The sequence below is a fragment of the Nicotiana tomentosiformis genome, chromosome 11 (assembly GCF_000390325.3).
Source record: "Nicotiana tomentosiformis chromosome 11, ASM39032v3, whole genome shotgun sequence".
In the NCBI taxonomy this organism is placed as follows: domain Eukaryota; kingdom Viridiplantae; phylum Streptophyta; class Magnoliopsida; order Solanales; family Solanaceae; genus Nicotiana; species Nicotiana tomentosiformis.
Genome location: NC_090822.1, coordinates 67,547,956 through 67,563,829, shown reverse-complemented (window position 1 = coordinate 67,563,829; position 15,874 = coordinate 67,547,956).

Genomic DNA, 15,874 nt, shown 5'->3' with positions numbered 1-15,874 from the left:
ATTTGAGGCCTCGAGTAAGTCAGTGCTATATTATGGGACTTGTTGGTATGTTCGGACAGGGTTCGAGGGGCTCAGGTGAGTTTCAGATAGGTTTGGGTTGTGTTGCGCTCGTTTTTTATGTTTCGACGTCGTTTTCTTCAAACATAAATGGTACCACATTAAGCAAATGAGCTCCAATTTCTATTTTGATTGAAGCATTAGATCCATATCGTAATTTTGGAACCATAGAACTGGAATCATCAAGTTTCGACATCGTGTGAGAAATTTATGGTCATTTTACTAAGAATTGGGTTGCTAGATTTTTTTCAAATTAATTACGCAATTGCCACGGAATTCATATTTAAAAATCTTCACTATTTTCAAATATTGAAACTAACATATCTCCTTCATTATAAGGTCAAATAAAGTGATCCAAAAGCCTAACTGGACTGGAATTTCATAGGGAATCCATTGGAGGCATCAAAAGCGAGTTATTGGAATCTTTGGCACATGAAACGAGGCAGAACATCTGGGCAAAATTATTTAATATCGAGGGTTTGTTCATTTGGTCATATTTTGAGTTGGGGAGCTCGGATTTGGGCAATTTTGGAGGTGATTTTCACCACATGGATTGGAGTAAGTATTTTATACTCAGTTTTTGTTATATTTCATAAATCCATCTTTGTTTTTGGTATTTGATTGATGGTTTCAAAGTGAAATTTTTTTTGGGGGGGGGGGGGGGTTGTCTAAAATTTGAAAAAGTGAATTTTTGAGTTTTGAACATCGATTCAGGATCGGATTTGAGTGAAACTAGCATGGTTGAACTCTTAATTAAATGAGTTATCGTATTTTATGAGTTTTGTTGCGTTCCGAGGTGCGAGCTTGGGTTTGACTTTTTGGTTGACTTTATGTTAAAGTGTAAAGATTCGACCTTTATTATTTGGGATTGTTTCCTTCTGCATTATTTGATATTTTTGAGTAACTTGTGACTAGTTTCAAGCTGTTCATAGGTGGATACACGTGGCATAGCATTTCTAGAGTGTCGTTTGGCTTGCTCGGTATTTGTCTTGGCTTGTTTGAGGTAAATCTCTTATCTAAACTTGGTTGAGGAGTTCCCTGAATTATATGTGATAACTACGTGTTATAGGTGCGCATATGTGAGGGGTTTGAGCCCATGTGCGAGTACCAGGGTATTTATCCATGCCCGGGGTAGTGCTTAGGTCATGATATGCCTAGAGTTGACTGTTGAGCTTTAAGGTACAATGTTTCTCATATTTGTATCATTGTTGTGAACTATTTGAGCCATGTTTGAGGTTAAGAGGAGGCTAATTCCCTGAATAGACTTGGTAATTGCTATTTCTGTGATAAATTGCCAATTTATGCTACGATAACAAACATTGCACATGCCTACACTTTAGCATGTTATTATACCAGTCTAGGAGCATGATATATGGTATTAATCCATCATACACATGTGTTCTCGTATACTTTCTTCTGTGTGATATGATTTGGACTGGATGCATGTGACCACATCGAGCAGATTGTGTTGATATGTTTGTGACCACGCCGGGCAGATTTGTGTTGATATGGCTGTGACCACACCGAGCGGATTATGATATTGTGCCTGCGAACATGCCGGGCGGATTATGATATTAGCACGTTAGTTGTCCGTGCAACACATGAGCTGTCCGTGCGGATTGATATTATTAGCACGTGATTTGTCCGTGCCGCACGTGAGTTGTCCATGTAGATCCAGATATTTTTATTATAGCACGTGAGTTGTCCGTGAAGCACGTGAGTTGTCCGTGCGTTTCATATTATTAGAACGTGCGTTATCTGTGCAGCGTGTGGATACAAATCTATCCCCTAGGGTCACCCTCTCATGTTTCTCTCTTGATGGTGTACTCGCGGATTGTGAGAAACCAACGAGTTTCTGGTTGATGGAAGAGCTGGTTACTGTTATTGGATCAGGTTGCGCGCCGCAATGGACTGATATTTGGTTATTACATTTCATCTTTACTTGAAATTTCCTCGACTATTTACCTGATTTTACTTGCATTTCTTCCTTATATGCTGGATTGTTGACTAAGAAGAACACTTAAAACAAAGAATTGTGAGCATCAAAGTGGTCTTACCTGAGACTTCCTCTTTAGACCATGTATATATTTTTTACTTGTTGAAATTATGAGCTATACAAGTGTTAGTGTGTATCATCTATAGTTCTTGCTTCTTTTACCCCGCCGAGGTTAGTTAGGATACTTATTGACTACATGTGGTCGGTTGTGCTCATACTATACTTCTTCACCTTGCGTACAGATTTTAGAGTTGTTGCTGCTATTTGTGGCAGGAGCTGGCATTGAAGATGCACCCACATTCCAGTTATAGATATCACTTGTCCTTGGTAGCTTTAGATTTGAATATTGTTCATGTACAATCCAAGCAGATGTGGTAAGTATTTCCGTTCAGTTTTTGTAAAACTCTAAATCTTAGAAGCTCATAATTTGTACTACTAGTCCTTGGGTTATTGTATAAAAGTTCAGTTATTTCATCATTATTTTCTCAGTAAATCCTATTTAAAATTGGATTATTGTTAAATTGGCTTATCTAGCAGGTTGGGTTAGGTGCCATCACTGCTAATTGGATTTTGTGTCATGACATGTAGGTTAGGAGGTGGTTGAGCATTTTTTTTAATTTTTACTTCGTACCGGAGTGAGTCTAGTCTGATAGGGCTGTGTCTTCGACTGCTCGTGGTTAATGCTGTGTTCACACTCTTCTCCGTTTTTATCGTGCCAGTCTTTATTTACTGATTATTGTTATTGCTTTTTATCTTTTTTTCGGTTCTTATGTTGTTGTCATCATTTCTTAATTTTCTGTTGATGGTACTGATATAGCGTTTCTTTTCATCATCTTGAACCGAGGGTCTTTCGGAAACAACCTCTCTACCCCTCGGATAGGGGTAAAGTCTGCGTACATACTACCCTCCCCGGACCTCACTTATGAGATTTTACTGGGTTGTTTTTGTTGTTGTTGTTGTTGTTGTTGTATTTAATATATTCCGAGAATTAAAACTAAAAAAATATTGTAGGTATTTCTAACTGACGAATAAAAATTTAAACAACTGTCAGTACTAAGGAGAATCTACAGAATTGTTGTTGTTCAATCTAAAACACTAATGTATAAATCGTTATGAATTAATTAAATAATAAATAACATATACTTCATACAACTAGATAATACTCCTTACAATTTCATACAACAGTAATAAATAAATCTTTTGTATAAAAAAGTAAGATGACACACGTTTAATTAACATTATTCAATGTACAAACATCATTATGGATTACCCGATTGCTCATTCTAGACCCGTATCATGAGAGCTACTGACTCTCCAAGCGGTCCATAAGTCATCACGTATGTGGGATGGAGAGTTTCTTAGCTAGAACTTCCATCCGTGACACGTTGACGATTTCCGGGAATTTATTAGGAATCACCCACTACATCAGCATACTGCTGCGCGCCTCACTCAAACTGGTTTTTACCAAGTCGTCGAGGTCAGTTGGTTGCAGTTTCAGTGACCATTTATCAAATCTCTGATCGAGCACTGGAGGCCAGAGATACATATATTGCATTTGACTACCGGCGACGCCACTATCACGTTATAGGATGTGGAGGTTTTATTTGAACTTCCCCTTGACGGTCTTGTTGTCCACTACCTGCCTCCGATTAGTGTCATGACCCAAAATCCCAACACGTAGTGATGGCACCTAACACACTTGCTAAGCAAGCCAGACATAACAATAATAAACCAAAATAATGGAATTTATATAAATAACATAAGTCTGAAATCTCAATATAGCAAAATAACGCTAATACATGATAAATCTCCCAAAAACTGGTAAATACAAGTCATCAGCTCTAATACGAAAATACAAGTATGAAATGACCAAATATAATACCGTCTGAAATAATGACAATAATACATAAGAAAAGAAACGCCAAGACTGCCGGCGATAATGAAGCACTACCTAGTCTCTCGAAACTCAGCTCGACCAGAAACACTGCTACTGATAATTGGTCCCAACACCTAGATCTGCACAATTAAGTGCAGAGTGTAGTATGGGTACAACTGACCCAATGTACTCAGCAAGTATCATAACTAATCTTGGCGAGGTACAAGAAGTAAGAATTATAATTGATACTTGCTATAACCTATACAGTTTCATAATTCGACAAGTACAGAACAATCATGCGATAAAGTTATAAAGCATAGAAAGAACCATCTGCATATGTGTACAATTACTCAGGTACTATGCTCAGTTAATGATCCAGCATATAAAGATGATACGCAAATAAGTCAGATAATAACCACGAAAATTGCAAGTAATGATGAAATGCAAAATCCCAAAACAAACACTGGCCAGATTTTCCTCAATATTTCCATATCCGTACCAAACCACTGATCAGTTTCCTCAAATCTGCGTGTACACCATCAAGAAGGCACATGAGAGGGTGACCCTAGGGTGATGGATCCATATACACACGCAAGCACGACCAATCCAACGTGCTACCATCCCGGCGTGGTCACAAGCTCAATATTATAATTAGCCCGCTGTGGTCACAAGCATACAACACAATCTGCTCGGCGTGGTCATAGGCATAACAATACAATCCGTCCTACGTGGTCACAGTTATACAACATAATCAGTCCAACGTGGTCACATGTATAACAACACAATACGCTTGGTGTAGTCACATGCATCTAGTTCAAATCATATAACATAAAAGCAAATATACAAGTATATATGTATATGATGAATGAATCACATCTCTTATGCTCAGGGACTGGTATAAATGACATGCTTAAGTGTAGGCATGTGCAAAGTGTGCAATCATAACTCAAATCGGTAATTTTATCACAAAAATAGCAATTACCAAGTTCATTCAGGGAGTTAGCCTCTATGCAATCTCAAATATGGCTTAGATAGTTCACAACAAGGTTACAAATATGATAAACATTATTGCTTAAAGCTTAACAGTCAGTTCTAGGCATATCATAGCCTAAGCACTACCCCGAACATAGATAAATACCCTGATGCTCGTACATCGGTTCAAACCCCACACATATGCTTACCCTAAGAAAGCCAAATTACTCCCATTAGGTGGTTCGAGATTGGGGAAGCAGAGTTGATAGGGCCAGACCTCGTGCATCAGGCTATGGAAAAAGTTAAGATCATTAACGAGCGGTTGAAGACTGCTCAGAGTCATCAGAAGTCCTATTCGGATGTTCGTTGTAGGGATTTGGAGTTCAAAGAAGATGATTGGGTATTCTTGAAAATTTTCCCCATGAAAGGTGTAATGCGATTTGGTAAGAAAGGGAAATTGAGTTTGTGGTATGTCGGACCGTACAGAATCATTCAGAGGATCGGTGGGGTGGCGTACAAGCTCGAGCTACCACCTGAAATGTCATTAGTGCACCCAGTGTTTTATGTGTCTATGTTGAATAAAGTAGTTGGAGACCCGACAATCATTGTTCCAGTAGAGACTATTGAGGTTAATGAGGAATTGAATTATGAAGAGATTCCAGTTTCTATTATTGATCTCCAAGTCCGAAAGTTGAGAAATAAAGAAATTGCCTCCGTGAAAGTGCTATGGCGAAATCAACATGTTGAAGAGGCTACTAGGGAGGCCGAGGAAATAATGAAGAAAAAATATCCTTATTTGTTTAAATAGCCATGTATTTATAAAGTTGTGTTCTATGAAAATTCTAAGAGTTACCTTCTATGAATTATGTATCATTTGTACAGTGGATCTTAAGAGTGTTCTTGTTCTAGTAATATATTGCTTATGAGGCCACAGTTGGTGTTGTTCTTGTGTTATATTGCATCATGGGTTATGCATATGTTGTTAGGATTAGTTTCTGGGATTGTCTGACAGGTGGATAGGCCCAATTACAGGGGGGGACTCTGGCGACATGTTTGGAAATTTAGGGAAGTTAGCCAAATTTTGAAACTACTAGTGTGTGTGAATTAACAGTTGGGCCACATTGAATGCTAATGATGGATTTTGAGCCTCATTTGAGGACGAATGATCCTAAGCGGGGAAGAATGTAAGGCCTCAGAAAATTTGGTAAGTAATTTAAGGTTCTGTGGTGCCGAGGTAGGCTTACGTGTTTGGGTTGAACAATGCACTGGGAGTAAAGGAAACTTTTCGGCAGAAGAGGGCATTTCTACGGCACACTATGCGGTCGTAGAATCACTCTGCGGACCGCATAATGGCCGCAGGGTGAGGCAGATGCAGGGCAAGATTTGAAGGAAGTCTGCGGTATATTATGCGACCACTGACCAGTTCTGCGGTGCATTATGCGACCACAGAATAGGTCTGCGGGCCGCATAATCACCGCAGACCCAAGCAGGCGACATCAGCTTTGGGGGCCAAATTTTGTGGCCGATATGCGAACCACATATCCATTCTACGACTGCATATCCTATTCCGGAGCTTCATTTTTGGGTTTTTATAAACCGACCTTATTTCGATTAAATAGAAGCAATGAACCATTTTAAAGCTAAAACATGATATTTTGAGAGTGAGAGAGTTCCCTTGAGTGGGAGAATGATCTTCAACAAATTGCCCTTCGATTCTTGCTCAAATCTTTGAATATTAACAAGGAAAACTCACTAGGTCTTCATCCTAGAGGTAAGATTCTATACCCTATCCCTTAATTTCGAAATTTATCTAAACATGGGTAATTAGCAAGATAATTCTTGGGTACGAGAGTTGTTTATTTTGCATGCATGTGTTATCAAAGGGTGTAGGAAGACTGTGAGCTAAAAACGGTAAAGAATGGGTTGTGGGATGATGGAATCCTCCATAAAAGGACCTTGAAACCTTAATGTACACCTAGTGTTTGATAAAATGCTCAAATGAGCTAGAACCATGATCATCTTCCTAATTTTGGTTCAACTTGTTATATTTCAAAAATAGATTGAAGTTGTTAAAAATTCCGAAACATTTTAGAGTTTAAGGAAGCTCAATTGAGGTATGTTGGCTAAACTCTTCTTTAAGAATTGGAACCCCCAATACCCTTGTATGTTCCAAGATATTTATTACAAATCGAGTATTCCGAATAAGTTTTGTGACAAAGATACATGTTCAATTCGTGTTTCAAATGCTCTTATCATATTTTATTATAAATTGAGGATATGTTCTAAACTATGGATTGTGTATCTACATGTTATGATTCCATGTTGTGATTTATGTGAAAATTATTATGCCAAAATTTGTAGAGATTGTGATTGAGAGTACACCTCCACCCGCATACATTGGGGTGAGGCGGCAATGCTGCTTTGTGTATGAATTTGATATTGTTGATGCACCACCACCACCACCCCTCCCCCCCCACACACATACACACACACACACACACATACATATTGTTGATGCACCTCTTTATGTTGAGTCTTGGTATTGTGCTTACACCTCCACATGCATATATTGGGGTGAGGCGGCGGGGCCGCTTTGTGTAAAGATGGTTACAGAGGATCTCATATTAAATTCTATAAATATTATTGATAGCTCTTGGTAAGACTCATGTGGCGTAAACGACTATCTATGCCATTCTCTAGACGCTATGATTCATCATATTCATATTGTACTTCCGATTTCTTAAATTGGTGTTTGGTTTTCATACTAGTACTATTTGACATGTACTAACGTCCCTTTTACCGGGGGTGTTGCATCTTTATTGGATGAAGGTAGTTCCACAACAGAGGATACTGACCAGTGATAGCAGTGCTAATTCTTCCCAGCTGACTTGGTGAGCCCCATCTCATTCTGGGGTTGTGCATCTTTTGTTTCATATGTACTATCGGGTTTGAGGTATAGCCGGAGCCTTGTTGCTGGCACTATCACTATGCTCTTTGGTATTCTTAGAGGCTCCGTAGACTTAGTGTGGGTTGTGTATGGGCGTTGGGAATGTCAAACAAGTTGTGTTGTGATTAAATAACTTGTTCCACTTTGAACCATGTATGTGTGTGTGTGTTTGTGTGTGTTTTGAGACTTATTAAATGAAGTAACTAATGGAAATGAAATGGTATTGTAGACATGATCACCTTATTGTCTAAATTAATGAAAATATGTATTATCTTTATTCATGGATGAGTTTGGTAAAATGGAAATCTATCAGGCTTGCTCGGCCGGGTTTACTCGGTTGAGCGCCGGTTGCACTCCCCGATTTTGAGGCGTGACAAACATGGTATCATCGAAATTGAATAAACTTCACTTACCTCTTAAATTATGGTAAACAGTACTCCTAATATTGCCCTTGACCGAGCTCTGAAATCCCAAAAAAGAGAACAAAAGACCAAACCCTTGATTTAATAACATGCCCCACGATCCCGCACATGCGTCCCATTTTCCCGCTTCTGCGGGGCCGCTTTTGCTTTCCAAATCGCGCATATGCGCATTTCACTTAAATCCCAACCAAATGCTTCTGCGCGTCCGCACCTGCGAAACCCTTTCGAATCTGCGGTCCCCAACCTATCAAGACACTCTGCTTCTGCAGAACTTTCCTCGCAGAAGGGTATCCGCTTATGCAGAACTCTACACGCATCTGCGAAACTCCCTTTGCCAGGCCATTTTCCACTTCTGCGACCCTCCAGCCGCACATGCGGCCAAGCCACCGCATATGTGTTTATACCAGAAACCAGAAACCTTCAGCAATTAACACTAAGTCTAAAATGATTTGTAACCATCCGAAACACCCCCGAGGCCCACGGAACCCCATTCAAATATACCAACAAGTTCTAAAACACGATATGAACTCGATTGAAGTCTCAAGTCACATCAAACAACACCAAAACTACAAATCGCGCATCTATTCAAACCTAATGAACTAATGATCTTCCAACTTTTAAAACTAATGTCAAACCATACCAAATCAACTCTGAATGACCTCAAATTTGCATACAAGTCATAAATGATACGACAGACCTACACCAACTCTCGGAACTGAAATACGAACCCGATATCGATAAAGTCAGCTCTCGATCAAACCTCTCAGTCTTCCAAACCTTCAACTTTCCAACAAATCAACCTACGCACCTCCAAATTAACATCTGGACATACGCGTAAGTCTGAAATTACCATAGGAAGCTTTCGAAACTATCAAAACTCAATTCCATAATCGTCTACATAAAAGTCAAACTCCGGTCAACTCTTCTAACTTAAGCTTCCAACCTTGGGACTAAGTGTCCCAATTTACCCTGAAACATCCCTAATACCAAACCAATCACCCTGGCAAGTCATATAACCACAAATGAACATAGAATACGAAATAAAAATGGGAACGGGCCACCATACACAAAGCTACCGGTCGGGTCATTACATTTCGCCCCTCTCTTAAACAAACGTTCGTCCTCGAACGAGTATGGAATCATACCTAGAGTCTCAAATAGGTGTGGATAACTACTATGCATCTCCGGATCGGTCTCCCAAGTAGCCTCCTCGACTAGTTGACCTCCCCAACAAACATTCACAGATGCTATATTTGTTTACCTCAATTTCGGAACCTGCCGGTCCAAAATGGCCACCGGTTCCACATCATAAGTAAAATTCCTATCTAGTTGTTCTATGCTGAAGTCTAGAATATGTGATGGATTATCATAATACTTATGAAGCATAGAAATATGAAACACTGGGTGAACACCCTATAGGATTAGTGGCAAGGCAAGTCTGTAGGCTACCTCTCCAATTCTCTCGAGCATCTCAAAATGGCCAATATATCGAGGGCTTAACTTTTCTTTCTTTCCAAACCGCATCACACCCTTCATAGGTGAAACTATGAGTAAAACCTTCTCGCCCACCATATATGCAACATCACAAACCTTCCTATCATCATAACGCTTCTGTTTGTACTGCGCTGTACGAAGCCGCTCATGAATCACCTCAACCTTCTCCATAGCATCACAGACCAATTCACTGCTCAACAACCTAGCCACCCTAGGCTCAATCTAACAAACCGAAGAATGACATTTCCTCACATATAAGGAGCCATCTGGATACGCGATTAGAAGATGTCTTTGTAGGCGAACTCTGCTAATAGAAGAAACTGATCCCATGAACCCCCGAAATCCATAATTCAGGCACGTAGCATATCCTCTAAGATATGAATAATGCGCTTGGCCTACCCTTCCGTCTAATGATGGAATGTTGTACTCAACTCAAACTGTGTGCCCAACTCTCACTGCACTGCTCTCCAAAATTATGATGTGAACTGCGTGCCTCGGTCAGAAATAATGGAAATGGGCACACCATGCAAACGAATAATCTCCTCGATGTATATATGAGCTAGCCGCTCTACGAAATAGGAAGTCACCACCAGAATGAAGTGTGCAGACTTAGTCAACCGGTCCACAACAACCCAAACTGCGTCAAATTTCTTCAAGGTTCGTGGCAAGCCTACCACAAAATCCATAGTGATGCGCTCTCACTTTCACTCCGGTATCACCAATCTCTAAATCAATCCTCCCAGTTTCTGATGCTCATACTTCACCTGCTGGCAATTAAACTCCGAGAGACATATGCAATAATATCTTTCTTCATTCTCCTCCACCAATAGTGTTATTTCAAGTCACACTACATATTCGCGACACTCTGGTGAATGGAACAACGCGAGTTGTGAGCCTCCTCAAGTATCAAATATCTCAACCCATCCATATTTGGAACAAAATATGGCCTAGAAGCCACATAACACCATCATCATCACTCATAACCTCCTTAGCACCACCCCGCTGCACCGTGTCCATTAACGCTAACAAGTGAGGATTATCAAACTGGTGAGCCTTGATACACTCCAACAACAATGGCTGAGCCACAACACAAGCAAGAACCCGACTGGGCTCCGAAATATCCAATCTCACAAATTGATTGGCTAAGGCCTAAACATTCATGGCTAGTGGCCTCTCTACTATTGGTAAATATGCTAAACTGCCCATACTCTTAGCCTTCGTACTCAATGCATCGACCACCATACTGGCCTTTCCCAGATGGTATAATATGGTGATATCATAGTTGTTCAGCAACTCTAACCATCTCCGCTGCCGCAAATTAAGATCCTTCTGCTTGAGCAGGTGCTGGAGACCCTAATGGTTGGTATAGACCTCACAATGAACAACGCACAAATAGTGCCTCCAAATCATCAATGCGTGAACAATAGTTGCCAACTCTAAGTCATGCACAAGGTAATTCTTCTCATGAAACTTCAACTATCGAGACGCATATGAATTCATCCTACTGTCCTGCATCAACACCGCACCAAGCCCAATACGTGACACATCACAATACACAGCGTAAGATCCTGAACCTGTAGGCATCATCAACACTGGGTTATAGTCAATGCAGTCTTGAGCTTCTAAAGGCTCACCTCATACTCACCGGACCATCTGAATGGGGCACCCTTCTGGCTCAATTTAGTCAAAGGTGCAGCAATGGACAAGAAACCCTCTACAAAACAGCGATAATACCCGGCAAAAACCAAAAAACTCCTAATCTCCATAGCTGCAGACATTCTAGGCCAACTCTGAACTGCCTCAATCGTCTTTGGATCCACCTTGATCCCCTCACTAGACACTACGTGCCCCAAGAATGCCACAGAATCAAGCAAAGACTCCCACTAAGAAAATTTAGCATATAGCTTCTTCTCCTTCAAGGTTTGGAGTACAATCCTCAGATGCTGCTCATGATCCTCCTGGTTGTGCGAGTACCCAAATATATCATTAATGAATACGATGGTGAATAAATCAAGATACGACTAGAATACAATGTTCATCAGGTGCATAAAGGCTATTGGGGCATTGGCCAGCCAAAAAGACATCACAAGAAATTCATAGTGACCATAGCGGGTCCTGAATGTCGTCTTCAGAATATCAGAACGTTGAATCTTCAACTGATGATACCCTGACCTCAAATCTATCTTTGAGAACACTCTAACACACTGAAGGTGGTCAAATAAGTCATTAATGCGCGGTAGTGGGAACTTGTTCTTAATTGTAACTTTGTTCAATTGCGAGTAATCAATATACATTCGCATAGTAACATCCTTCTTCTTCACAAATAGAACTGATGCACCCCAAGGAGACACACTAGGCCTAATGAAACCCATATCAAGTAACTCCTCAAGTTGTTCCTTCAATTCTTTCAACTCTATTGGTGACATACGATACGGAGGAACAAAGATGGTTTCAGTGCCTGGCACCAGGTCAATACCAAAATCAATATCCCTGTCGAGTGGCATGCCCAACAGGTCTGCAGGAAACATATCTGGGAAGTCTCTCACTACCGAAACTGACTTAACAGTAGGAGAATAAGCACTAACATCCCTCACAGAGGCCAAATATGCCACACATCCCTTCTTAATTTTCCGTCGAACCTTCAAATATGAATCACTCTACTGGGGACATAATCTACGAAACCTCTCTAATCAACCCTAGGAAATCCTGGTATCGCTAACGTCACAGTCTTAGCGTGCTAATCCAGAATAGCGTGACATGGTGAAAACCAATCCACGCCTAAGTTGACATCAAAATCAACCATACTAAGCAGTAAAATATCAACTCCCCTCTCTAGTCCCCCAATAGTCACCACACACGACCGATACACACGGTCTATAACAACAGAGTCACCCATCAATGTTGATACATGAACAGGTATAACTAACGAATCACAAGGCGTATCCAAATAATGAGCAAAGTATGATGGCACATATGAATAAGTGGAACCAGGATCAAATAATATTGAACCATCCTTGTGGCATACTGAAACAATACCTATGATCACAACATTGGAAGTAACTGCCTCTGGCGTAGCTGAAAAATGCGCAGCAACGGGCCTGACCACCACCTGATTGAGCTCCCCCTCTAGGGAGACCTTGTGCTGACTTTGCCCCACCCCTAGCTGGATGTGCGGGTGGTGAAACTGCTCGTGCTGAAATTATAGGTTGAGAGCTCCGTTATGGGGCCCTACTCAATAGTCTAGGGAAATCCCTCTTAAGATGACTCAAGTCTTCGCGGTCATAACAACCCCTCCTGTAAGGCTACTGACCCAAATAACCCGAAGGACTGCTTGTGGAAACCTGGGCATATGGAGCACAGTCAGAACTCTGTGCCGGCAATGCACTGAATGATGACTGATCTTAGCGAGCACCGTAGGAACTATAGCTGACTGAAGAACCACAAGGAACATGGCTATCTGCCTGAACTGGTCTAGAAGTATGACCTCTGATGTAATAGGACTAGCCTCCAGATGAGGCACTACTGAAACCACCTGAACTACGAGGCCTCTTGGCTACCGCTCCTCGCGCTCCTGGTTGCGAACCAACTCTAAGCGTCTAGCAATCTCGACAACCTGATCAAACCTAGCACCCGTATCAGCCTCTCGAGCCATACTGAAACGTAAACTATAGTTGAGGCCATGAATGAACCTCCTAATCTTCTCCCTCTCAGTGACAACCAACCATATAGCATGACAGGCTAAATTTTCAATCCTCCTCTCGTACCGGGTTATAGTCATATCTCCCTGGCATAGCTGATCATTCTCTCTACGTAAGTCTTCTCTACAAGTCTGTGGAACAAACTTCTATAAGAAGAGAACTGAGAACTCATTCCACAAAAGTGGTGGTGCGCCAGCTTGCCTGCCTAGCTCAATAGTTTTCCACCATCTATTGGAGACCCCTGTCAGCTGAAAAGTATTAAAGGCAACCCCACTGGTGTCCAAAATACCCGCTGTACGAAGAATCCGCTGACACCGGTCTAGAAAATCTTGAGCATTTTTTGACTCTACCCCACTGAACTCTAGAGGTTTAAGCCTCCCAAACTGCTTCAACCTCATTCTCTCTTCGTCACTCAGAGGTGGACCAACCTCGGCCCGAGTAGCGGCAACCGGCTAAACTGGCAATTCACCCGGCATCTGGTGACCCTGAGCTAGCTAATCTAGAGTACGGGAAATGGGAGTTAGTGCCCTTACCCTGGCCTATGAAGTGGCAGGTGCAACTGGAACCAAAACTGCCTGAGCCAGGCTCGTGTACATAGTCAAAATCTGGGCTAAGGCCTCCTGAAGGCTAGGAATCACGATGGGCACTATTGGTGCCTGAGTTGGCCCCACGGGTTCAACAACATCCGGTACCCGTTCCTCAGATGGAGCATTTGGTGGATCCATAAGTATTGCTCTAGCTACAATACAAACCACTCCTCGACCTCTACTGCGGCCTCGACCTCTATCGAGCGCTGGAGACCAGAGATACATATATTCCATTTGTCTACCGGCGAGGCCACTATCAAGTTATTAGACGTAGAAGTTTTATTTGGACTGCCCCTTGACGGTCTTGCTATCTACTACCCGCCTTCGATTAGTGTCACGACTCAAAATCCCAACCCGTAGTGATGGCGCCTAACACACTTGCTAAGGAAGTTAGGCATAACAATAATAAACCAAATAACAAAATTAATAGAAATAACATAAGTCTGAAATCTCAATGTAGAAAATGCCGCTAATACATGATAAAGCCCCCAGAAATAGGTAAATACAAGTCATGATCTCTAATTTGAAAATACAAGTATGAAATGATGAAATATAATATTGTCTGAAATAAAGACAACAGTACAAGAAAAGAGATGCGAAGACTGCCGGCGAGAATGCAATACTACCTCATCTCTCGAAACTCAGCTCGACCGGCAACACTTCTATTGATAACTGGTCCCAACACCTGGATCTGCACAATTAAGTGCAGAGTGTAGCATGAGTATAATCGACCCAATGTACTCAGCAAGTATCGTAATTAACTTTGGCGAGGTATAAGAAGTAAGAATTGTAATTGATACTTGCTATAACCTGTATAGTTTCATAATTCGACAACTACAGAACAATCATGCGATGAAGTCATTAAGTACAGAAAGAACTATCTGTATGTGTGTACAATTAGTCGGGTACTATGCTCAGTTAAAGATCCAACATATAAAGATGAAATGGAAATAAGTTAGATAATAACCACGGAAATTGCAAGTAAAGATGAAATGCAAAATTCCAAAACAAACACTGGCCAGATTTTCCTCAATATTTCCATATCCGTACCAAACTAATGATCAATTTCCTCAAATCTGCATGTACACCATTAAGAAGGCACATGAGAGAGTTACGAGGTTGATGGATCCATATACACATGCAATCATAGCCAATTCAACTTGCTACCAGCCCAACGTAGTCACATGCTTAATATCATAATCAGCCCGCTGTGGTCACAGGCATAACAATACAATCCGCCTGATGTGGTTACATGCATAATAATACAATCAGTTCGACATGGTCACATACATACAACACAATCCGTCCAATATGGTCACAGGCTTAACAATGCAATCAGCTCGACGTGGTCACAAGCATCTAGTCCAAATCACATCACACATAAGCAAATATACAAGTATACATGTATATGATGAATGAATCGCATATCTTATGCTCCTAGACTGGTATAAATGCTAAAGTGTAGGCATGTGCAAAGTGTGTTATCATACCTCAAACATGGCTCAGATAATTCACAACAAAGTTACAAATATGATAAACATTGTAGCTTTAAGCTTATTATAGCCTAAGCACTACCTTCAACATAGATAAATACCCCGGTGCTCGCACATGGATTCAAACCCCACACATATGTGCACCCATAGCACATAGCTATCACAAATAATCCAGGCAACTAGTGCTTCAACCAAGTTTAGGTAAGATACTTACCTCAAGCAAGCCAAATTACTCCTCTAACATGCCCTTCCTGCGTTTATCAATCTCTGGACGGCTCGAATATAGCCGGAATAACGTAATATCATCAATAAAAGACATAGGAAGTGTTTCC